Source organism: Schistocerca gregaria, chromosome 1 (assembly GCF_023897955.1).
Source record: "Schistocerca gregaria isolate iqSchGreg1 chromosome 1, iqSchGreg1.2, whole genome shotgun sequence".
Taxonomy (NCBI): domain Eukaryota; kingdom Metazoa; phylum Arthropoda; class Insecta; order Orthoptera; family Acrididae; genus Schistocerca; species Schistocerca gregaria.
The window spans coordinates 516,618,696-516,637,555 of NC_064920.1; positions in this window are offsets into that span (position 1 = coordinate 516,618,696).

Below are 18,860 nucleotides of genomic sequence, written 5' to 3' on the forward strand. Positions count from 1 at the left end.
TTTAGAAATTATGATGGTATGATCTATCTCTTCTGCGTTATTCGAACTTCGGCCTTCCAAATCTTTTCTAAATTCTGATTCTAATATTGATTCCCTACCTCTTCTGCATCGATTCCTGTTTCTTCTTCTGTCACGTCATCAGCCCACTGCATTCTTAATTTAGCACCATTACTCTTTATTCCAGACGGGGTTGCTTTGTCTTTTCTGAATGCTGAGTCAATTCTTCTGACAAGCATTACTGTTTCGACTTCTTCACATCTTTCATGGAGCCATTTCACCTGAGCTTCACTAAACCTCCTATGTATTTCATTCTTAAGTGATTTACATTTCTGGGTTTCTTAACTTCCATGAACATCTTTGTACTTCCTTCCTTCATCGATCATCTGGAGTATATCTTCTGTTACGTATGGTTCTTCCCATTTAGCTTCTTTCTACCTATGACTTTCTTCCTACTTCAGTCACTGTCCTTTTTAAATATGTCTATTCCTCTTCAGATGAACTGCCTACTGAGCTATTCCTTATCGCAGTATCTACAGTTTCAGAGAAGTTCAAGCGCATCGCTTCATTCCTTAGTACTTCCGTATCCCACCTCTACCTTCATTCATACCTCCTGACTAGTCTCTTTAACTTCAGCCTCGTACGTTGTCTCATTTTGAAACTCTTGATGAATATAATCTGGATACTTTGCTCTCCATTTGAAGCAAAAGGTAGTTTTTAAAGCATCTCAATTTTTATGGCGTCGTATCTCCTGAACTGTACCTCGTACACGATGTAATTTTGTAGGTACATTCAGTAGTATATCTGGGCATTGTCTGCAAACTCTTTTGCTAATAGACTGGACAGTAATTAAATTCACTCCTGGTGATGACTATGCACGAACTGCGAAAACGTATCAAGCGATGTCAGCGATAAAAAATTTCGTAAAGGTCTGAAATTATGTATAAAGTTCGTGGGTAGTCGCTCTTTTATTCTCAAACACTGGATGAATACAGTCCGAGTATTTGCACGCCGTCAGTTATGTTGCGTTAAGACAAACACAGTGTGACCTGGTAGTCAGGTAGAGGCAAGATAAGGCAACGATTGTGGACGGGGCCGTAATCAGCTACCGTTGGCTACAGTAAACACATACACTGTATTTAAGGAAATAATTTTCAACTATCATTTTAAAGTAATTTACTACACTGATAACCGAAGGCCTTACTAAGACAGAATTCCAAATTATTCGTCGGCTGAAGGCCACAAGCAACTTCAGAGTACTCCACAGCTGAAGGCCTGAATTACATGTGAGGAAGGTAGTTACGTTAAGAAATACTTTAACTTCGGCTCGTAAAATGTTGACACAGGTTACGAAACTTGTCAGGAACAGAACTTAAAAATAAATGAAAGGAGTACAGGTAAAAACCGTGGCGCAAGCCTATGATCGTGCTGTTGGGGTGAATGATCAGAGAACAGCCTTATTTCTGTTGGCTCTGGGAGGGGGAGGGTGGCAGGCCCATCACACTGAACGTCTCCTACACTCAGGAGACATCTCCGGCACTCGCTTGATAGCGGTGTGAGTCGACTTAAGACCGTCCTGGAGGGGACTGGAACGAGGAAAAATACACCTCCCTAGATGGATTTGAACCTAGGGCCTCTGGCCCGGAGACTAATGATCCACCCGCCTGTTTTCCTGCTAGACTCGAAAAGAATGTTCTGTACCACTGTTTCTTGCAGAAAGCCATAAGTTTAAATTTGATATGACTGACATTGAAGTATGTCCAACTATTAATCTACAGAAAAACTTCGAAGCCGAATGTGGGCATAAGCAGGTGAACTTTAGGACATACGCAAGCCTATCACAGCTGTGGCGTAGTGCATATGTTATAGCAGTATATCCTATTGTGAAGTGGTGTAGGCAGAGAGCAAGAAGGTATCAAGGTAGTGATGAACAATGGGGGAAGCAAACAAGAACACGAACCACAGAAAAACAGTTCCCAGTGAAAGTAACATAACAGATCGTCCTGATCTATTACAAGTAATGTCACTTATATGTTACAGTTGTGGAAGGTGCAAGTTTAGCACACAGTGTGTCATGAGAGAGAGACACTGCTGTAGACAGGACCACAGTCGACTACGCTGGCGTTGTAGCACTGGACTTGGAGACTAGTAGTGGAGTCACAGTTAATCGTAGTCGGGTCGTAGTTGATGCCGGATTCGCACTCCAATTCGCACCCGTGAGGAGCGGTAGGAGGCGACCCTGCAAAGGCCGCCCGGTATGTGTGAATACTACGAAGTTGGCTGGAGCCGCGTGGGCCGCACAGCCAGGCAACTCCCGATTGTCCCCCATGGAAGTGGCGCACTAACGAGGATGTCGTAGTGAAGTTGAGCAGTCGGCTGCAGGCGTCTGATAGGGTGGCAACCCGCAGGACAACGTTGTGTGGCGTGTGGTCACGTCATCAGGCCCCAGCCATACGCTGCGTAAAGTGCGTTACAGAACTTAAAATCCGCGGATGAGGGTGAAAAACTTGGGGGTGCGGACAGCATTTCTCTTATCCCTGCAGACCTCCTGCTTACAAAGTCACTGAATCCAGCGAGATTAAGCATATTCCTAGTGACATACTGAAGTAAACTGGGATTACTTTCTAAAACGTTTTGTAACATTGTTGTGCACAATGGTCAAAATGGGGTTAAACATCCGTTGTTTACCTGATGTAAGGTATTCAAGGCAGATTTAGAGCTAGAACCCTAAGATGTTCTTTAAACCTGATGCTAAGGCTCCTGCCAATTGGTCCGTTGTACCAGATGTGGCAATCACTGCAGACCAGCCAGTATACTCCAGTTGCGTTATATTTGAGAATACAAGGGCCACACTTTAAGCATCCCGGAACAGGTCGAAATTATGAGATCCATTAGATATTTTTCACAACAAACCCTAAAGTTGAGGTACTGGAGCATTTCGGCAAATTTCGACCACCAAAATTAGTTGACGTACTACTCTATACTTCCTTCTCCTGGTTCCCCTTTGATCCTCCAGAACTTTTCCATTTTTCTCCCTGCCCCATCCCTCCCCTCACCTACCCACTTCCTATGCAGCCGCCTTATTATGTTAGCTATTGCGTTTCTTCCTTTCAAGTACGTTTTTTAAAAACTTTCTCAAATTTTATCTATACTTAGAGAGTATCAAAATATACAACGATCTTGGATGTCTTTAAGTGTAAAAAACGTGAAGAGTTTTACAAAACAATAATTTTTAGTACTTTAAAGTTTTTTTAAGTTTAAGGTTTATTCACTGGACAGCGCCGGAAGACCTGTTTTTTTCTTTATTGTTATTTTAACATCTTACACAAAAGGTGGGCCGGCAGCGGCAATATTACGCCTGTCTTTGGCCACAGATAGAACAAATAGACACATGGAAGACGCAGAAAACAAAACATAATGTTGGACAAAAAACGGTAGACACTTGAGTTAAAAAAAAACATGGAACCGTTCACAGGTGGAGCATAATAAAAATAACGTTCAGCACTTGTACTCGGACACTGTTGACTGAAACGACACACGTGAACGATGGAGCGTGGGCGATGAAAACACTAAAGCACTAACACGACGGCATACACAAAGAAACGATGGCGATGATCTCCGGGTCGCGAATGTTCACTTGACGTGTGCGAGTCTGGCGACCTGGCAAAAGGGGAAAAGGTGGGGGAGGAGGGAGAGGGGAGGGTGTAGATGCCAGTGGCAGAGGAGATGGGAGGAGGAGGAAAGAAGGTACAGGGGTAGGGGAAACCCAGGGGGAGGAGGGAGGGAGGAAGGGAGGAGGGAGAGAAGGGAGAGAGGGTGCCCTGAGGAGACACAATGTGTGGAAGGGGAGGATGAAAGTTAATAGGAGGGGTATATGGCGGGGATGAGGGCATCATCAGGGAGGGGGAGTTGGTGGAAACCACCTTGGGCGAGGGTATGGAGAGTGGAGAGATAGAGAGCAGGCGGGACGTGGGAATACAGGCGTGGCAGCGGACGGAGGTGGGAGAGGATGGGAGAGACGAGCGGGTGAGGGGGATCAAGTTTATGGGTGGTGTAGAGGATCCGTATCTGTTCGAGGAAAAGGAGGAGTTGCGGGAATGGAATAAAGTCATACAGGATCCGTGTGGGGGAAGGGAGATGGATGCGATTGGCGAGGCGGAGAGCATGGCGTTCTAGGATTTGAAGGGATTTGTAAAAGGTAGGAGGGGCATAGATTCAGGCAGGATGGGCGTAGCAGAGGATAGAGCGGATGAGGGATTTTTAGGTGTGGAGGATGGTGGAGGGGTCCAGACCCTATTTGCGGCCAGAAAGGAGCTTGAGTATACGGAATCGGGAGTGTGCCTATGCTTCTATTGTCCGGATATGGGGGTCCAGGAGAGGAGACTGTCAAGGCTGACCGGAAGACCTGTTTTGTTGCCGTAATATATACGTCGGACGTTCCTCTTTTAAGCCATTAAACGTTCAAGAGTTCATTTAGGTTAACATACCTTCCGAGCGTTATTGATAAAAATAGATGTCAACTGACACTATTATTTTCTATGGATTGTTTTTCAAAAAAGTGTTTGACTTATTGTTCCAATATTCCTTGTTCTCATTCGCAATTAGTGTGTCCCCCAAAAGGCCGCCAATCTTTCGATGGTGCCCGCATAACTTCAGCGCATGCGGGAGCGATCTGTAGGCAAGCAGGTTACGTTCCTGCCGTCAGTAAGACATAGCACGGGGCCGCATTCCCTGTTCGCGAATGTGTATAGAGTGCAGAAGCAGTAAGTCCGGTTTTCGGGTTATACTTTTCGTCAATAGTTATTTACATGACGTATTTGGTCCAGGTAGAACATCCCTCCATTTTGTTGCAACCACTTCTTGTTTTATGTGAAAGTTACAAATTAAGTCTTAATTGTGTTATTATTTATTTATTTACTATTATTATTATTATTTATTAATATTATTTATTTTCAACTTGCCAATGCACGACTGTGGTATAATCTGTATAGGACTCATCCACCAATCCGACTGTTCTTGTTCAATAACATACCGCCTTTTACTGGTGTTTTGTTCTGATGGGCAATGAATATTGGGCGCAAAGTTGCGATCTTTTTCAACTCTAATGTTTTAGGTATATGGGTACAAATATTTTAATTTTCTAATATAAATGGTTTTTAATAATTTTCTAAAATATTTTTAAATAATTTTAAAGTATCCAGAATGAGATTTTCACTCTGCAGTGTGCACTGATATGAAACTTCCTGGCAGATTAAAACTGTGTGCCGGACCGAGACTCGAATTCGGGTTTCTGTAAAGTTTGGAAGGTAGGAGACGAGGTACTGGCAGAAGTAAAGCTGTGAGGAGGGGGCGTCAGTCGTGCTTTGGTAGCTCAGTTGGTGGAGCACTTGCCCGCGAAAGGCAAAGGTCCCGAGTTCGAGTCTCGGTCCGGCACACAGTTTTAATCTGCCAGAAAGTTTCAATTTTAAAGTAATTTTAGAAAGTTATCATATCAGTGGATATCTCAGGGTTGTCATTCCTTCTGATTTTATTGTTAGATATTTATTCAGCTGAAGATGTGACCTTTAGTGCGATGAAACCAGCAGTGATCTAAAACTAACGGAGTAAATACAGCTGAAGCAGTTCATTAATACCCAAGATGATTACTCTTAGCTGTGCTTGCCTTACATACAAGATTGTCTGCAGATTGATTATAAGTCTTCTTGCGCACTGTAATTTATCCAATTATATCGTCGACATTGAAACGTAGGGGGTTGTAATACATTCCTAGATTCATCACTGAAAGCAGGTCCTTGAACCTTTCTAAGTTGTCTTTCTCGGGATGGTTTGTGCCTGCCAGTTCAGTTTGTTCAGCATCTCCGTGAGATAAGTCAAACTTACTTGAGAACATTCGTACTACCCTGCTTTCTATGCGTTTAAAACTTAAGCAATATCCTAGGACGGTTCGCATGAGTATTTTGTAAGCAATCTCCGTAGCAGACGGATAGCATTACCCTAGTATTAAACCAATAAACCGAACTTTGCACCCTGGTTTGCCTACAACTGAGTCTATGACATCGTTCCATTTAATGTCACTGCCAGTGTTACACACAGGTATTTTGTATGAGAATGAAATTAAGCTAAATGAAAATTTCCCGAATAAATCCTCTCCTACGTGGATTTTCTGTCTTTTGGTTGCGTTTCCTAAACAGAATTTCATAGCCGAGATAGATGTTTTCAGAGAAACCTTCAGTATCTTGATACTGATAACATCAATCTCTAAACCCTATTATTAAATCACTGTCCCGAAACCCGGCACCAGTAGCAGATAGCCTATTTAATGGCTTGATTTTCAATATTTGGCGTAGTTATTCATCGCTTTTAAAAATTTAAAATTCTGTCAGTACTTACTCATTAAAAGGATGATTTATGTTAAAAGTATAACCCAATAAAACAATTATTACAGCTAGATACTGTGTGTTTGTCTTGAGGCAACACAACTGACTGCGCGCAAATACGCGGACTGTATTCATGCAGTGTTTGAGAATGAAAGAGCGGCTGCGAACAAACTTTACTCATAATTTCAAAGCTTTATGAAATTTTTTATCGCTGACATCGCTTAATACGTCATCGCTGTTCGTGCATAGTTCATCACCAGAAGTGAATTTAATTACTGTCCACTCTATTCGCGAAACAGCTTGCAGACAATACCCAGATATACTACTGAATGTACCTACAAAATAACATAGTTGTACGAGTTACAGTTCAGGAGATACGACGCCATAAAAATTGAGACGCTTGAAAAACTACCTTTTGCTTCAAATGGAGCACAACATTCCCAGATTATATTCAGCAAGAGTTTCAAAATGAGAGCACTTAGCGACCTCTAACCAACTTGAACCATAGTTTCAGATTTTTCCTAAACATTTTCTCGGCTACACGCCTAAAGCCAAGTCTTTAACATATTAACCTAGTTGCAGACAAGTAAGAAATTTGAAACATGGGAGTTCGAAGGGTTACTGATTGTAACTAAATGATAAAAAATTGTCGTGATTGTAACAATAATTTTAATTATCATCGTTTCGGGAGGAACCATTCATCCGATTTATTAAAATCAATACGGAGTATCTTAGCGTTTTTTTACTGCAATCTGTAATGTCACCCGTCGTTACTATTTAGTGCCAACATGGTCATAGCCCTCCCTAGATGTTTTTCGTGTAAAGTGATAAAACATTAATTATTTAATGTAACTGCAATAAATTTAGTTTTAAGCGCAAATGCTAAGACTATCATTACGTTTTATTACTTTGAAACACAAAGAGTTAATAATTTTGAAATATCGCATAATTAACCTAGATCTATGTAAGACACATCACAACATCTATACAGAAAATGTCTGTTACTACGTTGGGAGTAGCGATTATTTAGCACGATTTCACATTTTACGCGTACTCTGCTGTATTCTGTAGGTGAAGTCTTTGAAAAATTGAACTAAATGTTAGTATGATACTGAAACTCTAGGTCATTGCATCTGACGCTATGATAAATCGCTGAAATATTTTGACGAAATCATATTTTCATAGATCTCAAACGATGTGCACCTGTGGTGTTGGTGGAAGACACCATCAGGGCATTAAGTCACGTAGGAAGACAATGTAGATACCTCAAGCAAAGGCCTTTAGTCCCTAAGTGTACCACTACCGAAACCCTTACTTAATGATAGAATGCCGACAGACCGTCTTCGGTTTTCTAGAATATTTTGGAGCTGTGGCGCACTGTTGATGCGCTATCAACAGTACCTCGAGTAGGTAATGGGGGAACAACATGGTTCTTCAGAAACAGTTCTTCGTGGCCAAGTTCGATCGTGGCGTCAGATCAAGTTAGCATTGCTGTTAAACGCTACAATTACGTGCACTAATTTTACGGTAAAGAACACCGTTGGTCCTTAGAAGTGCAACACCATTCAGGATACCAAGTAACGGAATGTTAATTGTTGTAGATATACAGTGTAATAGGAATAATACGCGATTAAGTTTGTACGTGGTTTGCGGATGTACAGGGTGCGATATTTAGTATACGCATCTACTTCTACTGGCAGAAGTGACTCTAACCCGCTGGGCATCGACTCGAACTGAGGTTCAATGACTCATATGCGTATATTCTGCTTTAATGCTGTGTCAGAGATCACCAATTGTAGCGGCCAGCGAGAGGCGGCGCGCCATTCTATTGGCGACCCACGTTCCATGTTCAGATGTTATCTGTGGGTATAAATCTGGAGAGCGTGCTGCCCAGGGTAACAATTGAATGTCGTCTAAGTCAAGGTAGGTTTACCATTTAATGCTGCTTTAACTTTTTTTATGGAAGCTTCGAAGACGCGGCACGGCCACTGGCTTCAACACGTCTGAATTGCGACGCCCGCTGTCCAAATGACCCGCTATGTGAACCAGAGGTAATCGAGTTGTGTACTAGTTGACGCCCTGTACCGCCACGCTAGGAGCGTGGCCGGTATGACGGTGACGACTGCAATCTTGCAGCTTTGTATTTCGGAGCCTCCGCACGATGCTAGATCTGTAATGCTGCTGTAGACGGAACCTGAACTCCTATTACAAGGTCCCTGTGTCCAATGTTGTCGCAGGGCGGTCACAGTCGTCGCCCCTCTCCGCAGCAGCGGTGATCCATACGTCATCACACCTCCCGTGTGGATAATTTTCTTGCTGGAATTACATGTTCTGGCTTACATGACGTGTATAGACGGTACTGCACGGCCGAAAGAAGGAAATATCTGTCTTATCGTCCCCTAGCTACCGCCAGTCGTAGTGACCGAGCGGTTCTAGGCGCTTCAGTCCGGAACCGCACTGTGCTGCTGCTACGGTCGCAGGTTCGAATCCTGCCTCGGGCATGGATGTGTATTTTGTCCTTAGTCTAGGGGACAGATGACCTCAGATGTTAAGTCTCACAGTGCTCAGAGCCATCAGAACCTAGCAAGGCGTTGAGCAACGGCGCCTATACAATACTTTGTTGGGATGGTGTAAGGGTTGGAGTCCATATTTGCATTACGGTCACGAGCTCTGGACTAGGCTAGAAACAACCAAGTGATAAACCGCAGTCTCAAAGTATACAATCTTGCCGCAATCGAACTCGGGCATTTGCTAGTAGATTTCTTACACGAGAATGACACGGTCATCTCACAAACAACAAACATTCAGTTGCGATTCTTGTGTAAAAACTCCCTACTATAATATTTCCTTCTGTACAGAATGTAGATGGTGTTACTTCCACCTACTTTGTCTGACTGCGCTAAGATGCTGATCATTTGCGTATCCAAACACGTAGCACTCTTCATGACACTCTTAAGTTAGATGTATGCCGCCTTCATGGGCTGAAGCTTTCATGCAGTGTGTATTTCATTAGATACGGTTTGGATGTCCGGTATCGCATCTTTGCGGAAAGATGCCAGAACATTATGACCACCGACTTACTATCGATATAAACCCGCCCAGGCGATAGTAGCATCATGTGACAGGGGGTGACTGCTATTCAGACACACGCCTAGTGCATGTACAATCAAGAGCATGCTGTCCGTGTGTAGAATGAGGAAGACGCACTTTCTATCTGAGTTTGACTGGGGCCAGATTGTGATGGCCTGGAGGTTCGGCACGAGTATTTCAGAAACTCACGACCTGTCGCTTGTTGGAGGAGTGCTATGGTACGTGCCTTCAACAAGTGGCGAAAGCAATGTGAAACAACCTCCACACGTCATTACAGGTTAGAAGTCGTAAGCTGCAAGCTGGTAAAACAGGACAGGTGGCGAACTGTGGCTGAACTAAGATCATGCTTCAATGCTGGGCCGAATACAAGAGTGTGTGCTAACACACAGTGCACTGATCACACTTCGGTAGCTACGACTGAAATGGGCAGCGGCAGAGCGTTACAAGGTTTGATGAATCCCAATACCTTCTTCATCATGCCAGTGGGAGGGCGCCAGTCCGTCGTCTTATTGACATCTTTACTGTGTGACGGAGAGACGCTGGCGGCAGCTCCGTTACGCCTGAGGAAGAATTCACCTAGGTCCAGTGGAGCTCGTGCAAGGCACCTTGGCGGTCAAGGAGTACAGTCCACGTACACCTGTTATGACGATCGTGTTTCCCATAGCAGTGGTATTTTTCAACAAGATAAAGGGCCACGTCACAAGGTCATGACTGTGGTGGAGTGGTTCGAGAAACACAGTCGTGAGTTCCAATTGATGTGCTGGTCTCCCTAACTCGCCAGATCCGCCGACCAACTTACGTAATCTTGGCAGCGCGCCTGGCTGGCGCACAGCGGACGCGAGCACCTAGAACAACTAGTGCTCGCGTCCGGGATAACGCTCCGCCAGCAGGCAGAAATATTCTAAGTCCGAATCAAGGTCACGCGTGTTCGGACATGTATATAAGCGAGCGAGTGCCGCGTAGCGGCTATGTCGCGCTGCTGCTGCTGCACAGGCAACTGCACTGAACGCTGCCAAGATGCCTTACAGAAGATATCGCCGCCGTTCTAAACAAACAGTCTACAAGACCATCGAGAACATCGAATTTGCTACAACAGCGGGTGACAAGAAGAATCGTATTCCAGTTAAGTCTGTCGCTGCACAAGCTCTGCTGGATGGTCCGATCGAACACATCAAGGATGTGACTGAACTGGGCGTCAAAGGTTATCGCTCCTCGCCCCCCTCCCCCCCTCCCCCCTCCCCCCTGCCCCATTTACGGGAATTAGGTGAGTCGTGTGTGCAGATATGCTGCCAAATCCCTCCAGCAACCTACCAAGACCTCATTGGTTCCATATCACACCGCGTCGCCTCTGTAATCCATGCCAAAGATGGACATAGCGGCTATCAGTTAGGTGGTAATAATGTTCTGGCCGATCAGTGCAACATACCGAGACCACGAACGGTTCCATGCATAGCGTCACTGTCTCATACTGCTGAAATTAAATAATACTAGAAAATTTTAGCAATAAATTAAAGAAGCGACTCTGGCATCATGGAAGTTGGAACCTGCATAATATCAACCTTACAGTGGCGGCTAGTTTGTGAGTGAACGTTAAGACCGAGTAGTATAAGAATGGAGTAAGGCTTAATTAACATTACTAAGACGAACTAAGACAAACTAGCTACGAAAGTTCAAATTGATCACAAGCAACTTTCTGTCAGTGAAAACAACCTGCTCTTTATAAACAGTACTGTGTTAGATTTTTAACGAAACTCGTATTGACTTAGTGCCTGCAGTCAGTTTACAGGAATTAGGGTGGGGGGAGCGATGGCGTGGAGGGGCCGGGGAATTGAGAGCAGAGTGGTTATTACGTGGTCTGGATGTAGATAGCTTATTTTGTGTTTGTCTGTGAAAGGGAAGCAATACATGGGGTTTTGAAGTTTCTGTTGTCCATACGGTGTCTCTTACTCAGACAGTGCTTCATGATGGCTATTTTCTCAGGTAACCTAACTGCGAGTTGCACCATAACTCAGAGCGTCTAGCACATCTGAGCAGTTTGTAGTTCATAAACACCCCGCCGACTGAGGCTTGGATTTTTTCTGAACCAGCCCAGGAAGGCACTAGAATATATGGAAGGACAATGTGAGGGTTCATTTACACTGGCTTCATTCCTGCTAACACATTCATTGAAAAGAGGTATAAAAAAACAAAACAAAAGTGTATGTTTCTGTGTGATAGAAAAAGAGAAGAAGGTAGGAAAGTCCTCTTATTAACCTGTATATTAAAAATTAAAAATACGAATATTGCCAGCTCACAATGACCCAGAATGGCATTCCAGAGGATTGAGTGCCCGGGAAACTGATGTGGATGTGACACAAGCCTCCAAGAGTTGGTAAGGAATACGGGGGGGGGGGGGGGGGGGGGGGAGGGGGGGGAACCTGATTGGCCAGCAGTTGGCTTTAAAATGACGATAATATTAATATAAAATCAGCCGTTGCTTTGTTTTCGAAGAGGGCTGGCGACTTTCAGTTACGTGAGGCTATAATTGTTTATGGTTATTGCTCTTTATAGTGAAAGTTAGTTAACACAATGAGCCGCAGTATTTTTATTTTCGAGCACACAACTGCTTCTCTCCATGTTGCCTTCACATTTTGAACTGGGTTGAAATTATGAGAAACATAAGCTTTCAACATGCACATTTCTTTTAAAGCGGGTACCGATATAAAATTTTAAAACGGAGATACGTTATTCACATCTGCTAGCTAAGACAGTTGTTTATTCTTCGGAGTTTAAAATTTTAATCAAATTGTTTAATGACAGATTCCGCGCAACGACGGACTATTAACATAGGGCAGTCAGAGGCTAATTTACTGTACCAATAACGTAGTTTTTACTGGTAGAAATAGTTTTTCTAGAGCATTATTAGTCAGGCCAGTTACAAATTGTAGTTCATCCAAGTCTAATTAGATACATCTAAATTTCCTTTTGAATGTTATCGCTTTCGATCAAGGAGACCGGTTTATCCGACAGAGAGTTGAGTTGGCCCCCAACAACAAGCTCATTTAACCTTGTGACTTAAGAGTCACACAAGTTTTGTAAGAAATACCGCAGATATATAACAAGACAGACAGCCATCTCGGAGCTTCTGTTCCACAGAAGGAGGTCGTATTGCCACCGGATGTTTTCTCGAGAGTACATTTTTTGTGACATCGATTTCCTTCCAGAAGCCTGACGGTGACGAGTGCGTGGTTCGTTGAAATATAGCAGTTTTAACAGCAGTATCCGATGTGTGCACCGTGATCCAGCAGTATTTGTTATATCAGAAAAATCTTAAAGAGCAGAGCTTGTTAGCTATTTCGCAGTTTTAGCTTGTTTCGGGAGCTACCAGTTAAAGTGAGACTTATGTTGTATATTCGAGTGCTTGCGGCCTCAGCTGTGTAGTGCTGGATTAGACTGTGGAAGACGCTCCTACACCAAAGCGAAAGGAGGAGTCAACCTGCGGGTGACTCTGGTGGGAGTGCGGCTATGGCACGGAGCTGGCAGCTGCCGCCCCTGCACCGCCCATTACGACCTGGTCCCGCAGCCTGGCTTACTGACGCCCCAGAGACTTGTTAAGTCGCGTAAGGACCTCGCGAGGAACGCATTATTCATCACACCTTACAGCTTACTACAGACACTTTAACAGAATACCTTGCTTAAAATTTGAGTTTGTGGCATAGAGCGGATGCATCGTACAGATGAATAAGACATGTAATGACCGCACGTCTACAAATCGATGGAATATTTTATCAAAATTCCTTTAGTAGGAAAGAAAAGGAAGATGACGAAGTAATTTTTTTCCCATATCATTTCTTAGAAAATATAGTGTCTGCCAAGTGTGTTATTAGAGAGTGACAACGATATATGGACAATCGGGTGCAACCTTCCTCAATAAACGTCAGTATTTATTATTTACTTCTGGAAATAAGACATTCAGATTCAGGTTTCACTTTGGGAAGTCGCTAAGGCAAATGCTGTGATGGTTACTTTGAAAGCCACTTCAGCTTACCTCTCAATCCTTCCTAATAAAAGCCTGTGTTTCATCCGATATCCTCGGCGCTGATGAGAGAAATCCCTAATCCTGTTTCTTTCCGTCCTTTTCGCAAACCACTTCTGAAGTAAGACATAGAAGTTTCATCACTCCCCCACCCAAAAGCCCACTACCCTCTACCTGTCTATCAGCTCTAGCTCACCGTTAACTGTTTTTTTCGGTACGCATTGACAAATGACGATGACAGGTTGGCTAGTTGGAACGAGGATGAGAGCGTGAGAATGGCCCGGCGACGACAAAATTGCTAGCGAACAAATAAATGATAGAATAAAAATTGTGTGGCTTTGGGACATTTATTTTCAGGAAAGTAGAATTCAAAATGAGTACCGATAACATTACTTTTAGACTGGGTGAATTCGGTAAGTCCTGAGTTCTATGAAGAAAGTTGAAGTAGCTTTATGGGCTTGTAACATTTACGTTTGTAAGTAGGCTGTTTAGGTTTTTTTTTATTGGTAACGCCATGTAGCGCTCTGCATGAAAATCACTGGCTCTGCTATGTACAGTCAGTGGCTGGTTGGCATTGTTGTAATACTCGCCATTGTAGTGTTGGGCAGCTGGATGTTAACAGCGCATAGCGTTGCACAGTTGGAGGTGAGCCGCCAGCAGTGGTGGGTGTGGGGAGAGAAATGGTGGAGTTTTGAAATTTGTAAAACTGGATGTCATGAACTGCTATATATATTATGACTTTTGATGATATTAACGTAAATAAATTGTTTGTTCTCTATTAAAATCTTTCATTTGCTATCTATCCCTATCAGTAGTTAGTGCCTTCAGTAGTTTGAATCTTTTATTTAGCTGGCAGTAGTGGCGCTCGCTGTATTGCAGTAGTTCGAGTAACGAAGATTTTTGTGCGGTAAGTGATTTCTGAAACGTATAGGTTAATTTAGTCAGGGCCATTCTCTTGTAGGGATTACTGAAAGTCACATTGCGTTGCGCTAAAAAAATAATGTGTGTCAGTTTAAACACAGTCTTGTATAATTTTTCTAAGGGGACGTTTCATATGTCGACCCTTAGCAAGGGTACCTCACTGGAATCTTCTGATTTTTTTCTTGTAGTTTGTGTAATTAGTGTAGCTTTTGTTTATTGCTAGCGCGTAATTATAGAGAGAATTTCCTTTGTAGTTGTAGTTTTTCATTGCTGTACAGTAAAACAGTTGTGGCATGCATGTAGATTTGCACCAAGTATTTCGCAGCTGCGCTTGCAATTAACAAGATATTATTTTCAATGCTATGTTAATGTGTTTTGTTATTTTGCTCTTCAAATTGTTTTTTTCTGTGTTGTCGTGTGAAATATTGTGACAATAATGGCGTGTGAAAAACGTAATACTAGGCTTCATAGTAAACTGAGAAATGACAGTGAAGACGAAAGCAGTGTGTTAGCGTCGCCCAGTAATGAATTAACTAATGTTCAAAGTAGTAATTTGGTAATTGTGCATACGGAAATGGAGTGGGCTGCAAATAATGGTGTAGGCAGTGAAACAATTAGTGAACAGGGAAGCATTATCGATCGATCGGAAGGCAACAGCTTGCCTCACGAATCCGAAATGATAGAACACAACATTGTAAATACTGTAGATTCAGGTTTTGAGTTCTCACCGTTTTCTCAAATGAGTCAAGACACATTTTCCGCTTGTCAAAATGGGAATGTTGCCGGTGCAAATTCACTGCCGAAAAGCACTGAGGAACATGTTTCAGACACCAGTGCATTGTCATTACAATTAATGCAACAAATGGGACAAAAGCTTCAAAAGTTAGACACAATGGAACAACACCAGAGACAAACACAGCAACAGTTAGACACAATGGAACAAAATTTTCAAAAGTTAGACACCTTGGAACAAAATCAGAGACAAACACAGCAAAAGCTTCAAAAGTTAGACACAATTGAACAAAATCTTCGGAAGTTAGACACCACGCTTGAACAAACACGTGAAGATTTAACTACTGAGTTACATAACATTGAATCGAAATGTCATATAGTCTGTAATGATGTAAAAACACAAATTTGTGAGCATTTCCAACCTATTTTTTCGCGGCATGAAAATGCATTACAGAGTCACAAAGCAGTCATAAAAGAACTGCAAACTATTGTTCATGAAACTCATGAGACCTTGCAAGCTAAAATTGACTCAGTTGCATCTACCGATTCGGTTATGCAAAAACTCAGGAAAACTTAAAGGACACAGTAGATACTCTGAAAATTGGTTCAGAAAGACACATGGAGGAAATCAGTTCATTATCAGAGAAAGTAGTTGAACTTTCGAATCAGCTAAATAATTTATCTATGAAGGTAGGTGATAATCTGAATGACACAAAACCGGTAGTCTTTAATGACACAGAACAAATTAGGAAATGCAAACAAAATCAGAATCAAAATAATACGCAACACCAAAGAGAAATCCGGGAAGTACAAGATCAGCTGACACAGGTAATACAACAATTACGTATTTCAGAGGACACTCGCGTTCCAATACGGGAAGAGGGACATAGCAATACTGAACAGCCACAAAATAATAACACAGGACACTTCGAAAATTATGAAAGAAATTGGCAAGTTACACCGAATTTTGAGATGGAACCGCCGAAACGACGTAACAATGACCGACATGCGACTCGCCGACATGATGATTTTGACTATAAGCTGTTTATTACTACACGTAAATTCAAAACATTTAAGAATTCTGGCAACGACATTCATCCACAAGCGTGGCTCCATCAATTCTCTCATTGTTTTCCTCCCAACTGGTCATTAGAGCACAGATTAGAATTTATGTGTGGCTACTTAGAGAATGAACCAACTGAAAGAATGCGATCGGTCATTCACAATTGTCACAGGGAAGGGGAATTTTATCATGCCTTCCTCTCAGCATATTGGTCTCAAGCCACACAAGACCGAGTAAAACATAGCATCATAACGATGAAACATTTCGAACAAACTGAATTCTCCAGTCTTGTGAAATATTTTGAAGACATGTTGCACCAGAATCAGTACCTGTCAAACGCATACAGCCCCTCAGAACTCATCGTCATTTGCTTAATCAAATTACCTGAACATTTACGACATATTATTTTGGCAGGACGTTGCAAAGACGACATTGAAGCTTGTCAGGGACTGTTACAAGAATTAGAAATTGACACTGACAATCGCGGAACGCGAAAACAGGAACACAAGAATTACAGGTCACATCCGTCGCAATTCCGCGATGAACGAAATAATAACTGGACACGACAAGGCTATTCTCACAACACAAAAACGTGACCAAAACAGACACCACCCGTATGACAACCGTTGGCAGAGTAGTAATAATTACAGGGAAAGATCACCTCTCCGTGGTTGTGACTATCACAGAGACAATCAGAGAAACAGACAATATGGGAACCAAAATAAATATTATCAAGGGAGACAGAAAAGCTTTAGACGCCATGAACCAGCGCGCAGTTACGATTCAGGGAGAAAGTCTCCACCACGTGGCCGACAAGAAAGTAACTATGGAATCTACCGACATGACGACAGACGATATGATCGTAACGACAGACCTGAATTGCATCAGAACTGGCGGGATTCAAACAGAGAAGGCCCTCTCGACAAGGTGAATTTGCAGAAGTTAGGTCTCTAAATCCCAATAACGACGCGCGCCAACAAAGAGACAATAGGCAATGACTCATACCGCTGGCAGCCACAAAACGTACGTATAAAACTGGTGACGCAGCTGCCGTAGCTAGTAATTACGTCTTAATCCAGGAACACGACGTAAAACATAACAACATTGCATATCCTGTAATACACATTACAGTAAATGACGTAAAATTTACGGCAGTACTTGACTCTGGCAGTCCCATTTCAGTAATTAGTGAAATAGCCTTTAGCAAATGCAACAAATCGAACGATTGCCTCACACTTCCGTTACGTAAGATTAATCTACAACGTGCAGTCGTTGGAAAAATTGTAGATGTACGCCAACAAACCAACTTAGAATTCTTTTGTCAAAGCCACAGCTAGACTTTTTGAATGAATACAAAGCAATCTTAAACTTTCACGATGCTGAAATAAGTTTAGAGAAAGAAGGTAAGTCAATAGCTTTGAAATTTGAAGATTGGCTCTCAAACCATGACGAGGAAATTAATCGGTTTTACCTACTGTTAGACAACAGTTCGGAATTTTCTACGGAACTAGACACTAACAATCACTCTGCAAGTACTGACAGGGATGATATCGACGGCATATTTGATACTAATGAGTTAATTCAGAATAAATTTCAAACAATTGAGAATTGTAATGACACTGATAGGCAGGACCTTTCTGAGATTTTACAAGCACATTCCACAGTTTTTACTCACAAAACCGGAACAATTATAGGATTTCAACCAATTTCGTGTTCGTGAGCATACTAAATTTTGCGTTAGACCATACGTAATTCCAGCACATTATAGGGACCGTGTTAGAACAGAAATACAATCTATGCTTGACGAGGGCATTATTGAGCCTGCAGTAAGCTCATACAACAATTCATTACATGTTGTTGAGAAGAAAAATGGATCGATCAGACTTGTCTTAGATTCGTGACAAATCAATACTATTATCATTCCTGAAAGGTGTAAAAGTGTTGTCTTCTATTGATCTCAGATCCAGCTTTTATCAGATCGAACTTCATCCAGAATGTAGAAAATATACAGCTTTTCTTTGTTTCGGCGTTTGTTATCAATTTCGGAAACTTCCTTTTGGTTTGAACATTTCTTCGGCAGCATTCATTCGCGGGCTAAATTCCATATTACCTGATTTCTTAAAACGTCACGTCACCTTATATGTGGATGATATTCTAATAGCAGAAGCCTCGTGGGAACAACATAATCGCATCCTAAACAGTTTGTTACTTTTTTTGCTGAATCTGGAATTGCAGTTAACTTGGAAAAGTCTGAATTAGGTAGGTCAAAGGTGAGGTTTTTGGGACATTATTTCTTCTGAAGGCATTCAGGCGGATCCTGAAAAGTTGGAAGCAATCAGAGCCATTCCAGTTCCATCCACAAAAAGACAAGTCCGCAGTTTTCTAGGTCTCGTCAATTTTTACCGTTGTTTTCTGAATATGCAAATTCTAGTTACACCAAAACTTTGTTCTCTCACTGGAAAAAATACTTTTTGGAACTGAGACGAACAAGCACAGTTGGAATTCAATTCTTTGAAAGAATCGCTACTTAACGCGCCAATACTAGCCCATCCAGATCTGTCACAAGATTTCTGCCTTAGCACGGATTCTTCTAAAGTCGGTCTTGGTGCTCATTTATTTCAAGAAGCCATAGAAAATGACACTACCGTTCAGAAAACCATTGCTT